The sequence below is a fragment of the Adiantum capillus-veneris genome, chromosome 22 (assembly GCF_014529385.1).
Source record: "Adiantum capillus-veneris isolate H3 chromosome 22, ASM1452938v2, whole genome shotgun sequence".
NCBI classification, from domain to species: domain Eukaryota; kingdom Viridiplantae; phylum Streptophyta; class Polypodiopsida; order Polypodiales; family Pteridaceae; genus Adiantum; species Adiantum capillus-veneris.
In genome coordinates this window covers 125152916-125170437 of record NC_140952.1, presented here as the reverse complement: position 1 = coordinate 125170437, position 17522 = coordinate 125152916, and the positions used below count along the sequence as shown (strand labels likewise).

General features: G+C 41.3%; 1 pseudogene; it reads right to left on the bottom strand.

The window, feature by feature from the left end:
- Positions 1-4511: 4511 nt before the first annotated feature.
- On the bottom strand, positions 4512-4960 carry LOC147430163 (calmodulin pseudogene; annotated as a pseudogene).
- Positions 4961-17522: the final 12562 nt, after the last annotated feature.

The following is a 17522-nucleotide window of genomic DNA, read 5'->3' as shown; positions in this document are numbered from 1 at the left end:
ATGTTAAGCATTGACCTACACATTTTGTATTATCCCATAGGAATCATATAGTTGTAAAACCTAGAATCACATATGCCATCTTTATCCCAGTCAACCCCATTAGTGAGTTCCACTCTCAGTGTTAACCAAAAGGTATGCCAGACCAGTACCCATTAGTTTAGGCTAGCCAAACCTACATCTGAGGTAGAAATCTCCCATTTAGAGTCACTAAAACTGTATGCTAACAGCCAACAAGTATCAACTAATTACCGAGTAGGAAAGCTTAACATGTCCATATCAGCGAATTATTTTGAGCTAGCAAGTGGCCAACATCACCTTATTCAAACCATACCATTATGTAGCATAATTAAAGTAAAAATCCAGAACCAGTCAGCATAGAGATAGTTTATTGAATAACCAATAGCCACAATAAAACAACATATTTGTACCTATAGTTTAGGCCAAGCAAAACATCTATATCTAAGGGAGATTTCAGTCATTATAACTATATGCTAAATTTGAACAACCATCAGAGAAGGCTAAGTGAGGGTATAGATTTCCAATGTGATACCATCACTCTTATACCAAATACTCAACCATGCCAGAGATTATTGCAGTAGACAATATAGTATCCAGAAGCTATTAAGGTATAAGCCAGGAAAAACAAATCCCTAGCCTCATGATTTTTCCAGCCAAAGAATAACGACTACATAGTTCAAAAATATCAGGCTAATACCTGCAATAGCTAAATATATAGATATCACTTTGCTTTATCTCAATCCTTTTGTTAAAGATAACTTTCTAACCGCCTACATGCAAGGCATATCATATGAGGAACTGCCCAAAGAATAACTAGGAAAGATTAATATCACTAAATTAGCAAAGCATTCCAAGCCAGCAAGTGGCCATCAACACCTAGAAATACCACATACCCTTTATAATCTTAAAGGAAAAAGTGGACTATTTTTAAGTCTATCAACAAAACTTAAATAGTAAATCTTAATAGAACCATATCATCTAAGCATTTCGAGCCAACAGATGGTCGACCATATTTATAACAGTAAACAATACCCAAGTAAGCAATATCCAATGTGCCTATTTATAAGAATGACTAGTAAAAGCCAATGTCCTAACACTAAGTGACCTTATCAGCTAGTCCTAGTATAGCCACATTGAATTCCATTAGAATCTACCAGTCTATTAGACCATTTTAAAAAATCAACAGATTTTACAAAAGTGAGAATTCCCAAGCTTGAAATATAGTAGTATAAAAAGCTCCCATTAATCGATAGTAATAGAAACCAACATAGTTTCCCCAAGATCTAGAGAAATTAGTACAAACATACCAAAAAAGCTCCCAATATAATAGTACAAAAGCTAGTAAAAATAGAAACCAACAGCATTTCTCCATTTGCAGAGCCTATGAGTGCTTTTTGGTCATCCTTTCCAAAGGAGATTAGTGAACCATACCCCATTTAAACTGCTCAAGCCATCTAAGGGTTGGACCTTGATACCATTGATAGGTTTTAGTTTAGTGTATCCAAAAAACTCATCAGCTGCCACATATATTTTAGAATAGCCAACAATAGATCAAACCATTAGTAACCATAGAGAGCAATGTAGTTGCTTTGTTTTAAGGATCCAAAGCTATTCTAGATTAAAATGATTCCTGGTAATTGGCCCAGCTTAGGGTTTAAATCTTTCTTGGTTACCAACCAACATTAGGCAAGTTAAGAACCATCAATCACCAAAGTGCGTAAAAGTGGTTATCTCGGTTTGAGATAAAACACACCCTTTATAAACCCTAAAGGGAAAATGTGCATGGTTTTTAAGTCGAACAGTGTTGAACTGTGTTTTATCTCGATTTGAGATAAAACATACCCTTTATAACCCTAAAGGGAAAATGTGCACAATTTTTAATTCAAACAAAAAAACAATATCAAGTAAGAGATTTTAATAGCTCCATACTAGCTAAGCAATCTGAGCCATCAAATGACCAGCATCACCTAAAAGTTACTAAACAAGAAACCTCTTAATTGTTTTTCTAGAACCTAATGAGAAGGAGCTCACATTGCTCAATCAATCTCATGGTGTTATATGCTATGAAGAAGTTGAAATGCACAAAGCCTGGTTTAGCACAACCTTTCATCAAACTCATAATGTATCGATAACTCAACAATGATAGAAATAAAAAACCGACATAGTTTAAGGGTATCATGAGCAATTTGGCCACTAGGTTCGGCATCATAAGTATGGAAAATAGCCACCCATCAGGTGTTTAGATTGTTAGGGGAGAATCATTAAAACACATTTTAATGCTAAAAATATACCAAATCAAAACAACCATAGCTAAAAAATCATCAGTACAAACTAATTTTTCCACCAACTTGATAGGCTTCACCCTTCTCAAAGATTTTTGTATTGAAGACAATAAGCTAGTAAGCATGCAACACTCTCTCGCGGACTGCAAGAAAAAACGAGTTTCAAGGCTAAGTGAGGGGAATATTCAACCCTCACCTTATTTAAATAGCAAAAGGGGGAAGCCACTCCATCCAATTTTGAGCAGAGAATCCCCCAAGCCTTACTTACACGATCGGCCCAAAGTCCAAGACCGTAGCTACACTTGTCAAACTATTAGGAGTTAATGGAGAAGTCGCAGGGAGGAAAGAGAAGGAAGAGACAGAGCAACCCATGTAGTGTAGTATGCATGGTGAGAATTTGCATAATGGGCATCATAAAGTACATACCTGCAGAGTCAGGGTGCAATAACTTTTTTGAAAACAAGTTTAGGGGTCCATTTTCACTAAAGAAACACACCCCATGCAAAGTGAATTTAAGGGTAGATTCCCATGTTTGCTAAATATACTCAAAAACTAATTTAGGGCTTACCATCAAGGTCAATTTGACGTAAAAACCCTTCGGGGGGTTTCCCTACGAGGGTCTTTGGTTCTGAGTGATCACTAATATGAAACAATTTGCTTGCAAGCATGCATGTGTATCATAGAGGTAGGGCTACTACTTGCGATTAGTGAGGTCATTAGTTCAATGCATGTGTCATGGAAACTTGTTGACCTTTTTGTCAACTACTGCCAAACAACTGGTTGCAGACAACTGTTAACTGGCTTTGTAATGCATGGAAGAGGAAGACACCATCTACACACACATAGTGGGTGAGTGCGACATGGCCTCTCTGCTTTACTTTGTCTCTTCATGCCTTGCATAACTTCATCATCAGTCTTGAATAGATCTATGTAGCCTTTGTGAGAGAGAGAGAGAGAGAGAGAGAGAGAGAGAGAGAGAGAGAGAGAGAAAACAAAGGAGAGTGGATAGGTGAGAGATGAAGAGTGGACCAACACAAGCGATCGGTTATCTAGGACCTGGGCACCGTTAGTGAAGTGCTCATGAGGTGCACGCCTCATCTCGATAGCTTTTAGGGGAAAAAGGATCTTTGCTTACTATCCATGTGATTCAGGCACTCCAATGTCTTTTGAAAGATCTATCCCAACAAGTGATCCAACTTCTCATAACACTTTTCATGTTCATGCAAAAAAATATACTCCTGCAATTAGTGGCGCCAACAACTCTATCGTCGAGTCTATCTTTCTGTACTTTTTGATGAGAAGGATATTCATATGCTCATATTTTTTTGTTGTAGCCACTCCTTGGGAGGCGAAGGGAGTTCACTTGTGCATCTTACGTTTAAGCAAATATATTTTCCCACCCATCCCCTATTTGAGGTATTGCAAAAAAAGAAAGAATATTAATGTGACTCTCAAGCCAATTTTTTAGTCTCAAATGCCTTTCATGTTTGTAGAACAATTCCAAAGAGCGAGCAAGAATTTTCTAGAAAATAAAAATTTGAGAAAACTAATCCATGTAAATCTCAATGAGCTTATGTAGCCCTATCACCTATAATAGCATTTTGGACTTGATTAAACCTATAATAGCATTTTAGAGTCTCTCACAGAACTCATCCTAAGCACACCCATATAGAAGCTATCTAAAATGAAGTTTGAGTAAGAATGAATGCACAAATAAACATGTTAGCACAACCAAAGAAATTTCCATTGTAAAAATCTCATTGAGTTCTACAAACATGATCCACTCTATGTAGTATTTTGTTGATCGACTCTCCATATTCTAGATGATGCCTCTAGTGAGTTTAAGTGCTAGTGCATTATGGTTAGGAATGCAAGCACAACTAAAAGACACATGAAAGTTGCCATCAAAGAGAGGCAAAGAAAGGCTATCTTGGCAGAAATTTGTCGGGATGGCTCTCGCTCTCTCTCTCTCTCTCTCTCTCTCTCTCTCTCTCTCTCTCTCTCTCTCTCTCTCTCTCTCTCTCTCTCTCTCTCTCTCTCTCTCTAAAACCAGGCAACAATGAATAAATTTCATATAAGAATTGTACAAACAATTAAACCATTGTTGCTCTATATGATGGTGGCTCATAACAACTAAAAGAATGGTGCCACTCCAAAGCAACATTGAGGTTTGAATTTAACACCGTTTAACTTTTACACCTATCAAAAGCACTACTTTGAGAGCATCATCCTCACAAATTTGTCGTAATTCACATGTCCAGCACCATCAACATCTACCTCTCAAATCATTTTGTCAACCTTTTCATCTGTCAACTTCCCCCATAGATTTGTCATCACATGGCAAACCTTTGCAACAAAAATAAACCCATTTTGGTCCTTATCAAAAACTTGAATGCTTCTTTCAACTCCTTCTCACAATTAATATCCTTCATCTTACGAGCCATCAATTTCAAGAACTCAAGAAAATCAATCGTTCCATTGCCATCTGCATCCACTTCATTGATCGTCTTCTATAGCTCTTCTCCTATCAAGTTTTGTCCAAGTGAGAACATCATAGAACCAAGCTCTCTGCTGGTGATATTGCCATCACCATCTTTGTGAAAGAGACCAAAAGATTCCTTGAACTTTGAGATTGGCTCGCCAATCAATTGCTCAGTCATTGTGCTAGGGAGATGGGATCTAGCCTAGACGTTGTCGGGATGTGCGTCCAGTGTCCGGGAGTATGTAGAGTGAACCCGGCCAGTGTGGCCAGCTATTATTATAAAAGGGAGGCCCATGCCTCATTTTTAGTTATCAACCCCCACTGCCAAAGTGCCAGAGGTTATCCCAGAGGCTAGGAGTGCACGAGGTCAACTCGAGGAGGTGAGGATGGGTGGTATGGGATGCTTGGTCTTACAGGTTCACACCTAGGTCCTTGGACGTTGGCCCCAGTACGGGGGAGCTGCTAGATGGTGTCTATGGTCGGGTGGTTCATTCAACGTGTGCCCATAGGCAGTCCATGTAGACGGGACATCCTAGGTGCTCACTCGTTACGCACAGAAGAGGGTGCAAAAGAAGACAAAAGATAGAATGGGAAGAATGGTGAGTCATGAGGAGAAGAACTGTGTCTCTCTCCGTGCTTATGGTGGGGGTCTTTGACTTGATTCTCTCTCTCTCTCTCTCTCTCTCTCTCTCTCTCTCTCTCTCTCTCTCTCTCTCTCTCTCTCTCTCTCTCTCTTCCTTGTATTTTATTAAGCAAGAAAATAAGATTTTACACTAGGATATGAACGGGCAACACCTTTTCAAATGCAAGGGATTACAAGAGTGAAAAAAATTGGCAACTGACATGTACCTATATCACTTTTATATCAGATTTAACACAATCACAGTACAACAGGTCCATCAATAGGGATTTTCTTGTCAAAACAGTGTTGGTGGTCACTAAAATTCAAGATAATTCCTCTCAAACTCTCAATGCAAAACCATCACCCACCAATTTCTTGCAAGATACTTCGTAATGAAGCATGTATGTAAATGCCTCTTTACCCCACGGGGACTACTAGTTGTTGTCTTATTGAACTCCCAGTACTATGCAAGACTTTTGAGTGAGCATAGGCCTTTAGATTTTCTTGTCCTACCCTTTCCTCATTCATTCCTTCAATTTGCAGAAGAAGAGGTAGAAGCTTCTTATTCGAAGAGCGGAACTTCTCCTTGGATCTAAGGAATGACTTTACATTTTTCACCTCTGTCTCTTAGGTTATCAAGCACTTGCAATTTCTCATCATAGTGGATGAACAGAAGGAGAACAAAGTGTTCAAAGTATGCTTAATTATGAGGCGATGGATTGCAATGAAATATTCCCTATTTCTTGATGCACTGCGCAGCTCTCTCTCTCTCTCTCTCTCTCTCTCTCTCTCTCTCTCTCTCTCTCTCTCTCTCTCTCTCTCTCTCTCTCTCTCTCTCTCTCTCTCTCTCTCTCTCTCTCTCTCTCTCTCTCTCTCTCTCTCTCTCTCTCTCTCTCTCGTCTAAAAGAGGTCCAAAAACTCTGGAACACAATCCACAGCACCGCGGACTGTTCTAAGGAGTTTTTAAATAATGCTAATCATGGAAGATACAATGTATTCCTAATAATTGTTTCATCTCTCTCTCTCTCTCTCTCTCTCTCTCTCTCTCTCTCTCTCTCTCTCTCTCTCTCTCTCTCTCTCTCTCTCTCTCTCTCTCTCTCTCTCTCTCTCTCTCTCTCTCTCTCTCTCTCTCTCTCTCTCTCTCTCTCTCTCTCTCTCTCAAGTTTTTAAAGAAATCCCAAAAATATTCCACGGCGTTGCGGATTGTTTTGAGGAGTTTTTAAATGATTGTAAATCATGGCAAATAAACTATACTCCTAATAAAATTGCTGTAGGTTGCTGCTTGGAATAATGTGGCTATAGGTCACTAGTTGTAGCCCCCTGCCAACTTCAATGCACATGCATGGTGCACGTCCCCTTTCATGCATAGGCTACACTCGCAATTTGTGAGTCGCATCCACCACACACAAAGCTCACTTTTATATAGCAATTGTGCATCACCCGGAGTTTTGTTTCTCCCTCGCTAAAGGTAACTAGAGTATTGAAATTTTGGATACCACTACAGAACCATTCTACTCCTTAGGATTGACATCCATCATACACTAAAAGCCGCTTGGCAAAGAGGGATATCAAATAATTTCATCAATGAGAGGTCCACCATCATAAACAAATCTGAAGTGAACATGCTGCCACTGCATCAAGCATGCTTGCAGCTGGCCAGACTCTGTGGGTCAACACCTAGGGCAGATCATTGTGATTTGGCCGAGGGATAGGCCTTGGGCTAGGGAAGAAGAAGGACCACAGGGACTATTTTCCATGGGAACATCAAGTCCACCATGTACATGGTGATTGAACAAGCTCAAATAAATGGAGAGAGACATGCATAAAAGAGTGACAAAGAGTATACTAGTAATCTAGCACTTGAAATTCAAGCAAGGATTAAGAAGATAACCATGTGTCCATGGGCCTTAAGTCTTGAGGCGTTGACTTAAGGGCCTTCACCTCCATCACATTTTCTCTGCCATTATTTGGGCACATTAAACGAGCAACTTTCATGAGGGCCCATTCCTAGCCTTCAAGCTCTTTCAATTTCCATCATTATTATAGAATACTTTATGGTCTCGCCTGAACATAATCACCTATTTAGAGAGAGAGAGAGAGAGAGAGAGAGAGAGAGAGAGAGAGAGAGAGATTAATCAAGCAAAACACCTTGCACCAACTGAAAATAGATGCCTATTTTCAAAAAAGCTCATGCATTGAGAGTGAGAGAGGATCATTCTAACCTCTATTTTGAGAGTGAGAGAGAGAGAGAGAGAGAGAGAGAGAGAGAGAGAGAGAGAGAGAGAGAGAGAGAGAGAGAATCGATCAAAATTCTTGATAAATGAATAAAGAAAAAACAACATCACATACTCCTATTTTTCTCTATTAAAAGTCTCTATTAATGATGAGAATCCTTTTTAAGGAAAGTATCAGGCTAACAACCAAACTTTGGAATTTCACAACATTTCTTAAAAGGAATCTTATTGGATTCCATCATTGTGCCCAACAATTCATGAACTTGTTTGAAGGCTGAAAGAGAGATTTTAATTTCTAACAATAAACATAACATAGCACATGAGATCAAAATACAAGAACCTCTGTCTACAATGTCAATATCAATAATGTATTCATTAGAAAGTCAACCAATAAATACATTCCAAAATTACAAGCCAATAATAATGAAATGGTCCTGTATAGAAAAGTAGGCCAGTGTATAGCAAGTTCCCTTTCTACCAGCAAACGACAGAGAGAGCACCCTTACCTACATCCACAGTAAAAAAGCAACCAAGAGATTAGCTTTCAAACAACCTTGCAGGTAACTAGGGTGACTCTAGTTGTCATCCGTGTCACCTACGTCCTAGGAAAAAAGAAACTTAACTACTTTTAAATAATAAACAAATGAACAAAGTAACCATGAATCTAGCATCCTTCAAAGTGTGATAGACAAGTCATTAACACAATTTAGATGTTCCAAAATATGGCCTAAGCAGTTAGCACTGATTGTAGAACAAGTGCCTCAGAAAAGAGATCAACTCATTAAGTAGCGTGTATATCAGTAGTGCAAAGCACTACCCCTTTGATCAATTGCAACTCATTAAGTAGCGTGTATATCAGTAGCGTGTATATCAGTAGTGCAAAGCACTACCCCTTTGATCAATTACAATTGGCTTCGAGAAAAAATTGTAGAGATTAGAGTAGCATGAAACAAACCAAACAAGCCAAATATCATATGGCTTAAAAAAACAATAGAGTCAACAACATATGTTATTTTCCTAAAGGGCCCATATATCAAATGACCTCAAAAATACGGATTAGTGTATAGCCGCTATCTATAGCTTAGCCAAATAGTCCAATTATCTTATGGATTTTGAAAAAGAGCAGAACTAGATTCTGATTAGTGACAGCAGTAGTCACAGTAAGTCATGTAGTGAACAATACAACCATGTCACAACCATCAGCTCTTCTAATTCTGAAACATGTATATACATTTACCATTGTAGCATTTTTTGCAAATTTCAGACCAACAACCCAATTTGTGTATAGAATGAGATATCTCTCAAACATTAGTATAAAGCCTGAAATAGCATATGTTGGATTTTTCCACAACATACTACAATATTAGTCATCCCAATTCTAACCATCAGAATAAATCAAATCAAGCAAAGACACAGCAAATGCCCTGCAAATCTTAGCCAAAAATCACAAAATAAAAGGCCAAGAATGCCATAACATAGCAGTTGCACCAAAAGTGCAGCCTATATATCGGAGCCAAATGAGACAAGGTTCAACAAAAGACAAACCTGGTTTTGAACTGTGGTAACTAGGTGTTAACCCTCATGGCACACGGACACCCATCACCTACGATGGACGCGTATTATGTATTCGATAGAGTCAGGTACCGGGCTTGTCGGACCAATAGGGAAAGGTAGAGTGATCGCCGATGAGAGGCGCACTTTAACTTGGACATTCAAGGGATTAGTTGGTTAAGCATGGGCGCCTAAGTGTGAATGGGGTGAGCTCCTATAAAAGCCAACTAAACCTAATTTTTACTCATTCTCTCATTTGTGCAATTGAAGAGTGCTCTTGCTCCATCTCCATCTTCTTCTTCTTCACCTCCTTGTGTGTGTGTGTGTGTGAGAGAGAGAGAGAGAGAGGGAGAGTGTGTGTGCGATCGAGCATTACGAAGGCACGACGGCGGCGAAGCGGTTGAGCGCGGCACGACTGCAGCTTCTTCTTCATCGCGGCGAGGAATCCACCACGAAGGCGAGCGTAGAGCGGTGAGTGACACACCCTTTGTTTTCTTGAGCTTGCTAGTTTAGGCTTGTTGTGTGCTTGGAGCCGTCTGTGGCTCGCACACGGTGTATTGGCAAGTCCCTTGCTTCGACAGTGCGGCAAGGAGCGCACATTTTTGGCGCGGCTGCCGGGGATATGCCCTACACTAAGCTCGGTTAGCACTTTACGCTTCCTTGTGGTGCAATCTCTATCATAGGAAAGGCAAGGAAGGAGTGTATGGAAGGTTTCTGTTTTTTGCGTTTTCTGCAATTGCTGTCAAGTTTCAATTTCTGCTATTGTCTGTGTTTTTTCAATTTCTGCAAATTCTGCATTTTCAAGTTCGGCGTTTTCAATTTCTGCAATTTTCTGCAATTTCTGCGTTTTTGCTGCATTTTCTGCAATTTCTACGTTTTTCTGCATTTTTTTCAATTTCTGCGTTTTTCTGCATCAAAAAAAAAAAAAAAAAAAAAAAAATAATTTTGAAAAAAAAAGTTTTTTGAGAAAAAAAAAATTTTTGAAAAAAAAAAATTTAAAAGGAAAAAAATTCGGAAATTAAAAACGCAAGCGAGCGGGCGGCGAAATTTTTTCGAAAATAAAAAACGTGTCTCTTAAAACGGACGGGTTGGTTTGTATAAAAGGTAGATCGGGATCGGGATAATTTGCCCAAGCCCAAGCCCAGGCCCAGGCCTCAGTCCTCAGTCTTATGATATATACTAGACTCACTCTTATATATATACCCTACTCCCTCAAGAGAGAATGAGAGCATGTGGGACAAGTCCTCCACTCTCCTCCTTTCTCTTCCCACTTGCACCCTTAGACTTTCTAGTTTGGGCCTAGTTCCCTACTGGAAATTGACAGTTTTAGGGATTCCGAGGGCATAGAGTGACCAAACGGAGGGCTGTAAAGCACGGCACGGCCCTCTGACCGATACGCTCGTTTTGAGCTATCACACGGCCCATTCCACGACACGCTCTAAAAAATCTAGCAAAAAAACAAACAAAAAACACGCTAAAAACTAGTCACAAGGCCTCCTAGAGCAGCTTTTTGACACCTTAGGGTATCAAAAGCACATGCACTTACGCTCTGGGCGGGTGCTGGAACACGAGCATATTGAGGGTGCCTCTGTTCATACGGACACCCATTACCCATCCACGATAAGCTCTAGACCCTCAGCGAGGACACAAGGTAGCACCACCCAAGACCCTAAAATAGCCGCTAGTGATTCCTCCTCCGACTCAGAAATCATGGAAGCATACCCTACCCAAAACACTGAGAGAGAAGGCCATGCACCTCCCGAAGCTCCACAGCCTAGTACTAGTATGTTTAGCCGTTTCATGGAAACATTAGGTAGAGCTACTCGCTCGGAACCTGATGCAAATGAAGCACACGAAGGGGGTGGGGAAGTGGAATCTCCTTTCACATCGCACGTGGACCCCACACCCCCAAAGAGTGTCCATGTGGATATCCTACCAACTTCTTACCAAGAAGGCCCTGTTGAGCTGCCTCCTTCAGAAGTTCCCTCTAGAGTACCGTTGGTGACAAGTAAAACCATGGGGAGCAACATTGCTTCTACCTCACAAGAAACCGTTAACACGTCGACTCTAGAAGGATTGTTCATTAATGATCATTGGACATACGACCTCCACACTGAGGTGTTGACGGATCTACACTCTGGCCACGCCTACCATGTAGGATGGATAGAGATTGTACAATCCACCTCTAGTGCCACGAGCATCGAAGATCAACAGAAAATGATCTGTAATGTTATCCATGGCATTATTCAATCAGAAAGGCAAAACCGAGGGGTAAATATACTCTCAACTGGCCCCATGAGATTTCTGGATACGAGCAAGGCTCAACAGCCTACTCTATCTCAAATGGAGACTCCTCTAATGAGCCCCATGGACCCATCTTACGTCATTTCACCTGGGGTCTCTATGCAATCTGAGCCTCCGAGCGAAAACTTTAGCTTCCCTAACTTGGCTCAACCCTCTATCAAGGAAAACACAGTGCTCACTCCAGGGATAAGCCTGACAGAGAATGTACCGATGACATCTACGGTTAGCGCAGTGCCACTACCTAGTGTCATAGTACCTAATATGGGGCCTCGATCGTATGTGCCTCTAGCCCCTTATGCACACATGGCCCCCACACCTCCAATTGTACCACTTGCTTATGCTCCTCGAGTGCCGCTCCCTAGCTCTTATCCGAGTGGACCTATGCCCGGTTATGTTCCATATCCTGCATCATCCACACATATGCCAAGACCGGTACCCGTTCCTCTCCCACATATGATTCCAAGAGTACCTCCACCGGCCCTGCCTCCTCACATAGGTGACTTGGCAGCGTTTGCTCAAACCATAGGTCGATCTATCGCGGAAAATATGCGTCATGCATCTGATAGAGAGCCTAGAAGTAAGGCAGTACAAATTGCCAAACTCACGCAAAAATTCAATGGGGACGAAGATGCTAGGAAACACATTGAAGTGTTTGAACAAGTATGTGATTCCTTAGGGGAACGCAACGAACTACATAAGTGCAATGCCTTAAGCTTGACATTAAGTGGGAAGGCTGGAGATTGGTATAGGACCCTAAGGGTGGACGAGAAAACAATCTACCCTACCCTTCGAAGGTTGTTTCTAAAGGAGTACATACGAGAAGGTGTGCTTTGGGGTGTAGCATCTCAGCTACAGAAGGCCGAACGTAAGGAAGGAGAGTCAGTAAGGGACTTCATTAGTCGTCTAAAGCACTTAAACTCTCGTTGCCCTGTAAATGAGCGCTTCAACAATAACCAACTGCTTGATCGATTCATTCGAGGGTTGAGGAATGAAGGAATCTATAATGGACTAGTGATTAGAGGTATCACAACCTGGGAAGATGTCACTGCCAATGCAATCCAATTAGAGGACAACTTGATGATAGCAGGCATGAGGGTGTCTACTGACACGAGATCCACTAGCTCACAAGCCATTGAGTATGAACCCATGACTGCAAAGCCCATTGCCAATGAGCCAAAGGTATTTGAGACATTCTTGACAGACCTCACCAAGGCAATCCAAGAGTCTCTTAAGGATAATCGACCCCCTCAAAATAGTCACATGTATCCAAGAAGGGAGCAACAATGGTGTTCCATTTGCTTAGGTCCACATAGCACTAGTGAGTGCCCTACGTTTAGAGTAAAATTTAATGGAACTTGCAACGCATGTGGTAGGTATGGTCACCAAGCTAAGGATTGTTTAATGATCAAACGTATGATGGCAAATAGACCACCTGTAGCCTGGACGGATGCGCCTCGAGCTCCTGTATTGATGCCTACTCCACCTGTTGAGCAACTACCGCAACACATGGTCCCTAGATCTCAAAATGTTGTACAAGCTACACCGCTACCACCTCCTGTGCTAGGACCGCAGCCCCCACATCCAAGAGTCGCCCCTATGAACCAAGTGGGTTGCGAGCCATCTAATGCTTATGCAGATGGTTGTGAGGAGGAAATAGACACTAGTATTGCCTACGGACTTGATACATTGGAAGAGTGTCCTATATACTACATGGAAGATTGTTGGGGACAAGTCAAGCCGGTTTATCAAGCTGCTGCTCTCGCATCCAGAGGTCAAAATATCAACACCCAGGCTAGGAGGCCACCTCTTCAATGCTACGAGTGTGGTGGACCACATCGAGTAGCGGAGTGCCCTATTAGGCTGCAAAAGAATGCTGCACAGATGCAAGTGAATCAAGGGAGCACGTCTGCAATGCCAATACTCACATGTAATCGTTGTGGCATAGATCACTTGATTGCCCAATGCCCCTATAACCCAAATGCGCCTAAAATCACACCCCTGAATTTGGTCAAAATTGCTAGTGTGACATCGCCAATACCACCCGTCGCACCCGCTTATGCGATTACACGGTCCATGCTTCAAGGGCCAGGACATATCCTCGAAGAGAGAGATACCGCGTCAGTTATCCAAGCAAAGAAAAAGAAGACACGAAGGAAGAAGTCGCAGAATACGGAAAATTCAAAGCCAAGTTCCAAAACAAACATAGGAACAGGAGATGACCCCGTGTATATGAATGACCTCGAGGATGATTCAGATTCAGTCGAGACAATGGAGACTAGAACCAATACCACAAAGGGAAAGACCGACAAGGAAAACCGTAACATGGAACCAAATGAAAACCGAATAAGAGAAAACCATAAAGAGCCTCTGAAAACACCACAAGTGTTTCCAAATCCAATCCAAGACCCCCAAGATAAACCGCAGGGGCAAAAAGGAAAAAATCGTAAAAAGAAGATTGGGACGTATCCAAACCCTGTAGACGAGATTAAGCAGGTGAAACATCTAAGAGGTTTAGTGGAGGAGACTCAAAGGAAACTAGAACCAGAACCCATGCATGTCAAAATTCATGACACAGTGTTTCCCACGCAAGTTCATCCACCCCACATGAACCATAGACCGTTAGCCATATCTAGTATCATCCAAGAAGGGAGTGAGGACAGGACATCAGAAAGTGAGCATACACCTTTCTTGTTGGAAAGGATGTTTAACGAAGGAATACCTGATCCCATTGAGGAATATGAGATTCCATCCTCACTAGTTCCTAGTCAAGGACCTACACCCTGCAAAACGCCAATGAATGTTGCCAAACTAGTGGACTTCATGTCTTCTGAGGTCCGAACCACGATCATAGCAAAGCTGTATGGAGATCCTGAGTTATTCCTTGCACTTCGAGCATTCCTTAACGGAGAGCTACGAACGGGATTACCGCAGTTTGCGCAACCAAATAGGCCTGACTCGATTATGATTGATGAGGAAAATCATGTGCAATCACTTGACTTAGATGGACACGAGTCTGTGATTGAGGTACCCATTAACGAATTAGGGCAGTATTTTGAAGGCGACGAGTCTAATGCGACCCTACCCATCACTACCAAGGGATTAACTATAAAGGGAATTCTTGATGGTGGTGCGGGAGTTAGCATCGTTACAAAATATTGTTGGGAATCCATGGGAAAACCCCGCCTCAGTGTTACTAACATTGTGGTAAAGATGGCAAATGGTACCATAGCCAAACCTATGGGGATGCTCAAGGATCTTAAGATCAAAGTTCTAGGACACAAGGTACGACATACGTTCATTGTAATGGATTTCTCTAAACACCTTATGTCATATGAAATGATTTTAGGACGACCATTCATGAGGGAAGCACAAATGGTTCACGATTGGTCTAAAAATCATGTCTATTTGCAATTCCAAGACTCTGTCCTTAGAGTGGATTTGGTGACTGGTAAGGTACACCCCTTAGGGAGTAAAACCATTATTGATCATCGCTCTGACACCACAGTTCACTCGGCCCCACTACAATATTGTTACACTTGTAAGAAGGATACAGACATTGGCCAAGATTCTCCTTACATGGATGTGTTACCGGGTATGACGGAATCAGACAATGTGGATTGGGTCCACCTAGCATCAACCATAGACACTTGGGGAAATAGGGGGACGACCTGGGTAACACCTGAGGGGGATGAAATGCGTATACCCTTAAATATGCTACAAGCAATGCATATCGCTTCCGACAAGACTCATCCTAAGGTAACGAAGAAAACATACAAGTGGGTCCCTAAAGCTTCTTTAGTGACCATAGCTAGTGCTAAAAAACAGAAGCCTTGTAAGAAACGTACCAATCGCTCCAAGAAAAGTAAGAAAATGTTGCGATGGATCCCTAAACGACTATTGGAAGCCCAAGGCTACTATCAAGGAAATGATCAAATCTGGGTGCCAAAACGTAGATTGTGCTCTTACCTATCACCTGACCCAAGTGAGCCCAATCCCGTAGCTCCAAAACGAATCAATGATCATGGAAAGAAAAAAATCACAGAATGCTATACACCTGCTCCCGAGCTAGTTTGGGTACCAAAGAAAGAACGATTTGTTCCACTTAGCTCAAGAAGGGGGGAGTCCCATGAAGCTTCTAGCTCCTCATGTAATACATCCATAGAGGTAAAAGCTTCTACACAGCCTCCATCTATAGTAGTGGACCTCTATGAAGCTACAAAAGAATCCACACCTCCCAGTGTTCAAGAATCACCTAATGAACCACTTCAAGTTCGATCCTGGGAGAGTACCTTACCACCCTTGCAACTTGACGAGGCACCTAGGGTAATAGCAAACTACTGGCAAAAATCCTCACCTATTACCAACTGGAACAATTGGTTTCAAAGGGTGACAAGCTCATTTCAAACGGTATGATCTACCCAAGGAAGGGGGGAGCAAACACCCAAGGAAGGGGGGAGTGTTTGCTGACAGTCATCATTCATTTGTTTCCCTCTCAACCTTTTTCCCTGACCTCTCAATTCCAATCTTAGGGAATGTACATATAAAGCTTTATACTCACAAAAAACAAAAAATAAAGAGCAAGAGCAATTAGCAAACGAGTATGCACATTAAAGTCAAAACATTGACTCAGACCTACACATGTCACATCTGGTACAGTGAAACGGAAACCTATGCCATAAAACACCTTTGATCCTCATCACTTGAGTGATGGAGGGTAGGTAAGATTAGTACGATAGGAGTGTTTCTGTTTTAGAGTTGAGTGATTAGAAAAGTTCTCTTTTCCCACTGATGTGCCTCCTAGAGGTATTGTTTGTGTTTCATAGTGTGTACAGGAGCGTGTTGCTATTGATAGGATTTGGACCTTCATGGAACCTTTCTCTCTTTCACACTTCATATCAAGCGCGACCATCAACACAAACAGGTGTTTCTTGTCCATTAGCATTGCCCTTATCTTTTTTGCATCCATGTTTGTCTGCTTTGATTGTGATTGGTAGCATACTATTCAGCGCATTGGCTTAGTATCCAACATTTAATTCAATGTAATGTTTTGTCATAATCACTTGTCTAGGTTTAAAAATCAAGCAGTCCGACTAAGCTAGTTTGACCAAGTTAGGTGTTAGAAATCTTCTCTTAATACCATGGGGAATGCCTTCCTAATAAACAATGGTTACTTAGGTTCTTAATCCGATTTAGGCAGCATTGTATGAAATGTACTAGGGCTTTCTAGTGGGCTTAACCCTATTGACCTTTAGCGTAAGTATTATAAAGGGAGTTTACTAATGTGATGAGCCTGGGGAGGGTAACAGTGTTATATGACCCCCCAAAGTTACAAAATTAAAATGATGAAAATGAACAAACAAAAAATCAAAGTGCCACAATGTAAAATTTTAAGCTGGAAGAGAAATCTCAGCTTGATTTGGTACTTCACTCACATGTATTGCCTATGGTACTAGAGCCCTAGAGGTTCCCAGCGTGGGCGCTTTTCCTTGAAAAGCAAAAAACCCAAGGCATACAAAATAAGCACACACATCATAATTGAATCAATGTGAAAAGACCTTGGGGGGTCAAAGAAAAAGTAATCAGTCAGGCGATGATTTCATGAGAAATTCCTTTTATGGTAGCTTAACTACAAGGTTTTCTAGATATAGCCTCTAGTCAGCCCTTGAACATGAATACTTGGCTCTCGCGATTAAACAACTTAATTGACCACTGAAAATTAAGAAGCTTACCCATGGTATTAATATTCGATCTCTAGTGCTTTTCGACCGTCAAATTAGTGACCCCAGACTTGTTTAATTTTTTACCTTTACATCTGTTTATGCATTTGATTACATTGCAATTTAATGTTCATTGCTAACAAATTGTTTGAAATTCTTTGACCAATCAATTTTTCTACCTAAAACTGCATATGCTTTTTAAGAGAATGCCATTACTGTGCCAATGTTGTTTGATTTTGCAGTGACTGAAGAAGGCTAAGGACATTCATCTCAAATGCTCTTCCACCTCGACGAACCAGCTTCAACTCAATA